Genomic DNA, 10,226 nt, shown 5'->3' on the forward strand with positions numbered 1-10,226 from the left:
TTCCCTAACCCTTTCTCTCCCCCTCCTTTCCTACTCCCCTTATCTTTTAAAAGGTACAATGGCCTTTTTTTTCCCCCAGTTGCATTCCTGGGGTGAAATATTTTCTGTTGAGAGATTTGGTCAGGAAAATACTATCATCACAGTTTAAGTCATCAGTCATTCTAATTTTACAGTATGTACTTTCTTTGAAGGATCAAAAAGTATTGATACTGTGATTTTTAAATTCTTTACATGGGTGTCTTCATTCTGTCTTCACTTCTGAGACTAGAATATTGGAATTGCAAAACAGAATTACAGTTGTCTGAGGATAATAAATTTAACCGTAGTTTTACAGTTAAGGAAGGTGCACAGAAGACAGTAATGAAGTAATTAAGACACAATCTGGGATGTACATGGAATATATTAGAATCTCTTTTTAATTGCCATGTGCCATTTTTTTTCTCTCTTCTTTTATTCACAAATGCCAAATAGAAAAGTCAGACACTACATTTTCCCTGGTGGCTACAGCCTGAAACAGTGTTTTTCTCACTTGTGTGGGGTGTTTTTTCTTAAGTTAGAGCTTTTTTAAGTATTCTTTTTCCACAGTCGAAAAATTGTTTTTATTGTACAAAATTCATGTTGCCAAATCTGGCTTATTATAAAACCAATGCGCTTGAAACATAAGATATTGAAATGCCAAATGGATGGGTTGGGAACTGACCTGACTGAGTCAACTGCCAAATGATTGACACACACAGTTTCAGTTCATATGTTCCCTCTTTTAGAAAGTGTACCATTTTCTAATGCCAAAACCAACATGTAAGTGAATATTCTATGAGGTGTACCATGGACCCTCATGTAGTCATGTAGACAGTTTAGATCTCTCATTTTGTCAGAGATTATGACATGAGCTTGTTTTCTGTAATAAAGTCAAGGCACCTTTAGTTGTATCACAAGAAGTTATCGATGAGACATCATGTTCAGGAACCTTTTTTGATAAGGTTGATCGTTAATTGATTCACAGGCATTTGATAGGCTTTCATGCAAAATAGCCTCTCTCAATGTTCTTTAGAAGAGTTTTATAAATGTTAATGAAGCAGTGAGAAAATCATTCTTGAAATTTAAATGTGCAATTTTTTAACAACAAAAATGCAGCACACGTTGATGAGCCTTTATGCTGCAGCTTAGGTTGAAAGGTGTTTTTTGACCAGGTGCATGATTGCTAGCAAGAAAACTCAAGACTTCAGACATGTAATTGGATTGATTATCTATAATGCTGACTAGAGTTGGCACTAGAGTGCACTTAACACAAAAATGGCTGCCACATAGCAGCAGATGGGAGGTGGAAAAAAGAATGGCTTATTAGTTGATTACCAAAGTTAACAATAAATACTAATGAGGCGTTTTTCATCCTTAACCCTCCCAAATGCAAAAGAACAATAATAAGAACAGTTGCTATTTTTTGCTCCCTCTTAAAACACCTCGTAATTTAAAACTGGTTGTAGGTATAGTGCAATTATGAATGCTATAATCATTGTACATACATATATATATATATATATATGGCAGCATCCATATTGGCTTTGTAATCATTAATTTTTGGCAAATTGAATGTGCTGTATTGATATGTATCTATGTAATTGTATGTCTTATAGCTAATTCACATTTTAAATAATGTTATTTTATTTACTTTTTTAAGAGAGAAGAATGTAAATTTTGTCAGTTTATTTCTGACTAGGGATTTGTTGTTGTTTTTATTTACAAAACAAAATACTATAGTACAGAGCGGTACTAGCATCGTGCTGTATAAAATCATTTGCACATTCCTGAGTAGAAGTAAATTGGAGATACCAAGACAGAGATGATTTACATTCAAAAGAGTGCTCAAATCTTGTCAGGGCTTTATACAGCTGTAGAAGACCATCCTATTAGAAGAACTTAGACCATTTTATCTCATATTGGAACATAAGCTTTAAATATAAATTTAATTTTTGACTGATTTGCATTAGGTTACTTTCACTTTTCTAACAGTCTTTATTGGAAAAGTAAATTCAGAGATATTTCAAACCATTGTACATAAGTACTAATGTATACATGCTGTTGCCCTAAAAATACCATGGTAAAATGCAAAACATCAGATCAATCAATCAGTCTTTCAGAAACTGCGGAAACCTTAGGTATAAAAACAACAACCAAAAAGTCACTATTGTTAATGATTTTAAGGAGTTAAAGTGTTTTATTTAATGAAGCTAAAGCAGGTAGATTTAGATTATAAAAAGTGACACTGACATTCTGAATAGGGGATCAGAGCAGTGACTCTTTGTTACATACAGCTTAACAAAATTGGTCCTGATCATGCTGTAAATGGAACAGAGCTTCTGTTTTCACAGTTCCGCTGTTGATACTATCTCTTTTTTTAACCTGGGAATACCTTGCCCACACTGGATTCAGTGCTAGAAATGGAACTGTAGCCAAAAAAGGAAGAAAAAAAAAAGAAAAAAAAAAAAAGAAAAGAGGGAAAAAAAAAAGAAAAACACAATGAAACAAAAAGCCACACTAGACAGTGGTGTCTAACAAAAGTTTTGGGGTTTTTAATTTGTTTTGGTTTTTTTTCTTACGGGATATTGGGAGGAGGGGGAGAAGGAAATATGGTTCCAAGTTTTGTATAAAAACAAAACAAAAGTTTACTCATGCTTTATAGTTATATTGTGATTGCAAAAGTTTTCAAGAGTGTGTGCCACTGGGCCATTTTCTGGTATTTTTAGGTGAGTTGAACCTGTGGCAATGTTTAGATCATTTGAGCATGTTCTGGAAAAAAAAATATTTGGCATGCCAAGGCAAGCTTTATATGAATCACCTAACACAGCATTGCAGTATGACAGTTTACAAAACATTTTCTTTTTAAATAACACAGCTGTTCCCACTTGTAGTATATTCCATTGTGGTGGTGATGGTGGTGTTGTTGCTGTTGTTTTAATTGGTGGTTTCTACTATGCCTTATTAGTGCTTAAGTCCAGAAGTTTGTGCCTCTAACATGAAGCTGAAGGCAAAAACATCAAGACAGAAACCCTTTTAACTTTGCCAAAATGATGTGTTTTCTTTGAATGTTATAAATGGGGGAGGAGGGAAGGAAAATGTCTTGGGAACCTGTGTATTCTAAATGTTCACTAGCACAAGAAAGCTGTAATACGTGTTTTACAGAAACCTGGAACTTGCCTTTTTCACAAATGAACTGGCGCTGTCCTTACAGATGTAGGATGATGCAGCTATAAGGGCAGTTTACTTTTTATAATTCAGTCTCTTTTGATTGTCAAGGTGTATGGACTGTACTTTTTAATCATACTGCTACATGATTGTGAATCACTTTTTAAAGTTTGGAAATGGAGAAGAGACTTTTAATGCTGGATAACAGTCAGAATTGACTGCATGATTTGCAAAAACTCTATATGGGGGAAAAGGGCTGCATATAGATACTGCTAGACTCCCAGCCTTGAGTTGTAAGGTGCAGAAGACTTTCAGATTACTCAACTTCATGACCCTTTCCTTGCTAAACATTCTTCACAAAAGAATGAAATATTAGGAGAAAACAAAGACATGTTAACCCACATGAAAGAAATAAAGTATAGACAATTTATTACATGTGCTGCTATTCTTGGAGCTCTGTGCATAGTTATCCTGCAGACTATTACATTAGTGAACTAATGAAGTGTTCACAGCATATTAACAAGGCCTACACATGACCTACCTCTAGTTAAAAGATCAGTAAAGTAGATATGTTTTGGAGAGACTGACATAAGTAAGTTAGAAAATCTAGATGTCCTGGTATTAAATTAACCATGGTATTTTAGAAATAGACACTTTTGCAAATACAGTCCCTCTTTTGACATAAACCATAAATTTAATAGACATTAAACAACTAAAGCCTGTACAGCTTGTTAGTTTAATAGAAATCTTGCAAGAAAAAAATCTTTAGTTTGAGAAGTGGAGCTACTGATATTTCCTCTATTTTGCCTTTGGTTATCTATAGCATTTTGAGTTCTATCAGTTAAACAAGAAATTTTTCTATCTAGCCAGTACATTGGGGTCACAATGTAGATGATTAATGAATTTTACTGTAAGTATGTCTTGAGCTTTTTCACAGTAGTCATGCTGCAGGTAAGAAAGGAATAGAAATTTTGAAAATAGATTCAAAAAATACATCAATTTTAATGTAAATCAGTTGCAGGGTTTTTTTCTCTCAAAATACAGTTTAAGCTGATTCCTCATTTACCTTGCTACAGGAAATCCTTATCTGACCAGTTTTTAATTTTTTTTCTTCTAAGGAAGGTGTGTCAGATGCATTTTTAAACTTAAGAGTATTTAAAAATAGCATTTGCTGTTCTAAAGTGTCACTTGCATGTATTGTGTGTTGCTTGAGGGACAGAAATAATTTTTGAAAAACTAATACTGTACAGTTACTGCCCCTCAGAAATGTTGCTGGTTAAAAATACAGTATTTTTGGCCACATCTTCGTACTATAGCATCTTCATTCCTTGTAATTTAGTTTTTCTGAAATATTTGGGCTTATTGTTCCCCCAAAATGCTGCTTATTATTGTAAATGTTGGATAAATGTATTACTCCAAAATTACTTTCTAATTATACATGCTCCATCATCATTGTCTAAATACTAAAATTTCCAGAATATCTTTATTACAGCCAGATATTCAAAAAATTTAGGGTTTGTTACAGTGGAGATGGTTGGTAATTTGACAGTATTTTAAAAGGTTTGGAGTTTTTGGCTTGTCTGAAGTGGAAACTCATAAGCATGGGAGAAAAGAAGTAAAATGTATGCCTAAGGAAAAGGAAACTCAGACTTTGCAGACAGTGAGGCAAATTTCTTAAGGATTTTGGATGATTGCAGTAGTACTGCAAGGGCAGTGTGTTTCTTAGATCTTTTTGTTCACCTGTGTCATGATAGGAGTAACAGCAAGAGGCCTATGTGCTACTTTGCAGGAGTTTGAGTCATACCTGGTCAACAATCAGTAGATCTCAGATCTTCATTACTGAAGAAAAAGTATTTCAGGCAAGTTGCAAAAATCAGTTTGGTCTCTTTTAAGTAAATAAAACAGTTTAAGTAAGATTCCTGGAGTGCAAACAGTTTGCCTAAGCAAGGACTAGAGTCAATGGTTCCTCATTTTTCTTTCCAGTTGCAGAATGTGTGGGAGAAGGATCAGTCAGTGGGGAAGGATTTATTTTATGTCTGTGTCTCTGTGAAGATAATGTCAACAAAATACAGTGTCAGTTGTGACTTTTAGATACGTGAAATAGATGTAGAAACTGTAACTGTGTGATAAGTTGTGCATACTTGTGATTAAAACCTTTCCTCAGACACTACGATCATCTCACCCAATTACCAAGCACTTCGTAGGATACTGTCCCAACCACGTAGGAATTCCAGAATGTTTATAAACTGCCACAAAATACACAATTGCCTCAGGAGCACACCTGGTATCAGTATCTGAGATGAAGGCACCAGACCCCCTCTCACAGCTCATTACTACCAAAAGGATCTACCCTCCAAGACCACCTCTGATCCTGGTTTTCATCTGCTGGGAGCTTTCCCTCTCTCTTGGGTCAGCCCTGCTGCTTTGCCAAAGCACTGGGTGGAAAAAAAAAAAAAAACACCTTATTTTTGCTCTTCTTGCTTGGCTGCTTTATTAGTCTAATTTTCAGGGATTTCAGCCAATTTGGCTGAACAATGGTTCCAACAAGTGGTAAGCTGACCAAGTGGAAGAGGTAGAATTTTGTTGCCAAGAGGCTTAGAAATGAGGAAAAAAGGGAGTAACACTTTCCTCCCTGTAAAACCTAGTCCTGGTGCTGTAGTATCTAAACCCTTTATGCACTTCGTGGGCTATTAGCTATTCTCGCTTGGAAGTGTTGCACTTTTCACTTTGAAAGGTCTTGATTGCATACTTATTCTGAAAAAAAAAGAAATTACAGAACAAGGAAAACTCTCTTTTGCTCCCCTTTAAGAATCACGAGTTTCTGTGTACATGGACTAAATGCAACTGTAGTCAGACAGCTACCAACAAGTCAAACTTAGTGTTAAGGGTGGAAAAATACAAGAATTGGGCTTTTATTCATTTCACCAAAAAAAACCTCAAAACAAAAACCCAAACAAAGCAAAATTAGTTCTTTTCCAGTAAAATCTAAAAAAAAAAAAAAAAAATGTTTTCTTCTATTTTATTTAAAATGCTTTGTTGCTGGGCATGACATCCAAGGTTCACTGTGTCCTTGTGCAAGGCTCTCCTTTCTCCATTCACAGTCATCTATCACACCCATTAATTGCTTCCTGCCATCTGAAGAAAATACAGTATTGCTTTATATATGTGCACTCTGAAATACTTTCTGATCCTTGTGAATTAAATGTAAATTGGTCTGGTAAAATTCAACAACTGATGATGTGTAGTACAGCTGAAGAGGAACGCACTTTCTGCTTAATCTTGTTTCTTGTTCCTCCTGCCATTTTGTTCTGATTATTTTTTGGTATCCTTCCTTTATCCTGTTTGCCACAAAGAGAAAGTTTCTTGACATACCAGATTCAATTCCGGTAGTCATTACACAATTGATCATACTGGCTGCATTAAAGACAAACTGTGAATAAGAACAGCTTCAGAAGGTTTCTGTAATCAGGGGCAGATCCAATTAGCCTTTTGGACAGGCATTTCAGAAAACAAAACCATAACATTATAGCTGGAATACAGTCGATTGAAGGATGTAGTAGGCAAACATGGGCCAAATTATGCCATTTTAGCATGTTATTTCGCATTGTCAATAGAGAGCTGTTTTCTATGATGTTGCTGAAAATTTGCCTTTTTTCCTGCAGTCCTGTATGAGGTGGTTAATGCAAGGATCAGGCTGGCACTCAAGTGAAGGGATGCATTAATGCGACAATAAGTTCAAATGTATTCTTGCAGAGACTATTGCATAAGATTACTTTATATGATGCTAACAACAAAAAAAAAAGATTACTTGCATGCAGTAAATATTTAAGATATTGCACTTTTATACATTTATTATAAAGAGGAATCACTCTCTCCCTAAAAATAAAAATCCATTTATCTCACGATGAAGTATCTGGAGTCTCTTAACAATTGTCAGTTACTTGTGCACACAAGTGTGATTATTGTATACTAGAGGTTAATTAATCTGTTGTCACATGCTGCAGAATACTTGGTTTATTTCAAATGCTGATTTTGGAAAGGCAGAATAATATTTTTATTAGTATCTTGGTGACTACTTTTCTCAGCATGTTTTTAGGAGAACCCTCACAGTTACTGATAAGACCTGATTTATTTTAGCTCAAGAAATCAACTGATTTCGTATTCATTATCAAGGTTTTTCTTCAAGTGCTTTAGAACTTCACTGTTTTATCTCACTTTGCTGAAGTTAAACAACCTGAGTGTAATTGAGAGGCAAAAGGCTAGGTATAAACATAGTCAAATTTGATACTTCCCTTGCATAATGATCTTTTAACATATAAATCAATTACATGACTATAATTTAGCTGTTGGAGCTCTTCCTCTTGAATTGCAACAGGCTTTGGTGGTACTAAGAAGAAATCAGTTTTCCTTATATACATAATCATATTCAGATTCTTTACAAGATGTCGGAAGTGTTCAAATAATGTTATGACTAATACATGTAAAAACAGCTTAATTGATTTTTGGTATTATTTAATATGGTCTAGAAATTGTTTGAATCTCTTGTAAGCAATTATAGAAATGGTGCTACAAGTGGAAGATTTCTGTGGTTATGGATTAAACAATTCTCTTTTGATACATATTCACATTCATACATGCTGATTTTATTTCTGCTAATACGAAACAAAAGCAACTCCACTGTAGATAGCAAAATGTAATCCTCGGTTAAAAACCAGGAGAGCAAAACTTTACATAGCTAGAAGGTAGATACTGGGCTTAACCGAGATGATTCTGTACAATGTAAATGAGCAAAACAAATCTCCTAAGCAGAGAAAAGTTTATGTAAACTGAGAAACCATTGTGAGTCATTTAGATGACCGTTCACTTGTTCAAGGTTAATAGAAAAAAAACCAAACTGGGCTTGAGATACTTTATTAGCATCTCTCTAAGAGACTTCTTTAAACATTTTGCAGTACAAAGTAGTGCAGGTTAAAAGTTCTTTCTCCCTTACTCTCATGGTGAAGACTTGAGTAATACACACTCATACTCACAATACATACATTGCAGCAGAGGGCAACAGTGTAATGCTCCAAGGCACGGAAGGCAAACCTTACATCCCCAGTCATGCAGATGAAAATGATTTTGCTAGTTTACCTGCAAAATACACATAATTTAATTATTTTGTCTTCTCAGTAGAAAATATTATTATGGCCTCAGTATCCTAGCACATAGTCTTTTTAATTCTTTACTCTTCAGTTGTTGAAAATAGGAGGCTACAAAAACAGCTTAATTCCTTTCCTGAACTCTCTGTCATTAAATGTCCTGATGTGCTGTCTTTAAGAGCCATGAGTATGACCTTTGTTTAGCCTTCTGTTGCACAGCAAGCAAAAAGACGGGTCCTAACCATGAGAAATTAATGAAAGGGCAGACAAATTTAGCTGCTGCAGATTGATTTTCTGTGATCTATTCATATTGGCATAGTCTTTGCTTTCAATAATTCTGTGAGCAACACAGTTTAGGAAAATAGTTTCCATTGTCTGCCTGGAGGTCTTTTGAGTAAAAATTAGATTCCCCTAACATCTATGAAAAAGAAATCGGCTTCTTTTAACACTGATTATCTGAAAATTCCAAACATTAACTTGGTAGGCAAAGATCTGTAAGTGACAGAGGTTGAAGCTTTAAAAGAAAGTGTATATTTCCATCACTTAGGCTGACAAGGCATTATTTAAAATTCTTATGGGTACGTGGAAATTGCTATTCAGTGCACAGCAGTCACCTTGGCCTGTTGTATCACCTGCGAACGCAGGGCCCTAAAGAGTGGAAGTTTTATCAGAAAGTCTGGTGTTTCTTCATTCAAAGCAAGGGCAGACCTGCTGCTGCTTTAGTGGAACAAAATTTCTCTGTGACAAAGACAACTGTTTTCTTCCTTCTCCCTATTATTTTTGTTTAAAAAAACCCCCAAAAACAAAACACAACAACACCACCACCACAACAAACAAACAAAACCTCCCAAAGGAGCTGGGAAGACTAATGACACACTGGACACACATTCCAGACAACAGCTTTCAGCCATGTTGTTTGAGCCTACAAGTGCCCAGTAGGTTTACAAATATGACCACTGGCTGTTGACCTTGAGTCTGTAATTGCATCAAGCCTGTAATATCAGGGGGATTTGATAAGTAGTATCAAATATGTATGTACTGTTCCTTGAGATGCCTTTCTCAAGTGGCAAGAGAAGAAGTAGGTAATGATAGATGGCCATTAACCATGTACTGAGATCTATGGTGAGAGCAGGCAGGACACTGGATTGTGAAGCATCCAAAGACCAAAGGTAATGGTGCAGAGGGAGGGGAATTTCTTTCTGTGCAAAACTATTTGAGTAACCACTTACACTTAGGCCAAAAGTACACTGGGAAAACAGCAGTGTGGAATACATCATACCATGTAATAAAAATACCTTTGAAAATAAAAATGGTAAAGTCTGAGGCATTTTGCCAAGACTTCAAGGCTGTCATTAAAGAAAACACAAGTTGAGAATGTATCTGTGCATATCTGTGCATCTCCTAACCATAAGTTCAGGAGCTGTGACATTTGGAAAATGGGGTATATAAATCATGACATAAAGAATTCAACCCTAAGCCAATGGTAGGCCACACAATTTTACTTCTTTCATTAGACACAGGTACAAATGCTTTTAAGTATATTTTTCTATTTGTACATGCACATTTCTACTGGCATAGCAAGCATATCCAGGCATTTTGTGATGTCTGAGAGTGCCCTAGTCTTACAGATAATGCTTACCTATGAAAAGAATTTTCAGGAAGTTATTGTAAAACCATTGTAATTTCATAGATGTTAATGAAAACTACAAGTTGTATTTTGTTTGGTTGGTGGTTTTTGTTTTGTTTTGGGTTTGGGTTTTTTTGTTGTTTTGTTTTTATTTTTGCGTTAAATTAAACAAGTTTGTTTTAAAGGTGTTTTCTTACAAGAGCCTGACTTCCTTGATATTTTACGTCTAAGGACAGCTATGGTTTTGCTGCTGGCTGAAGGGGATTTTTTTTCAC

This window comes from Corvus brachyrhynchos, unplaced genomic scaffold (genome assembly GCF_000691975.1).
Source record: "Corvus brachyrhynchos isolate BGI_N302 unplaced genomic scaffold, ASM69197v1 scaffold325, whole genome shotgun sequence".
NCBI classification, from domain to species: domain Eukaryota; kingdom Metazoa; phylum Chordata; class Aves; order Passeriformes; family Corvidae; genus Corvus; species Corvus brachyrhynchos.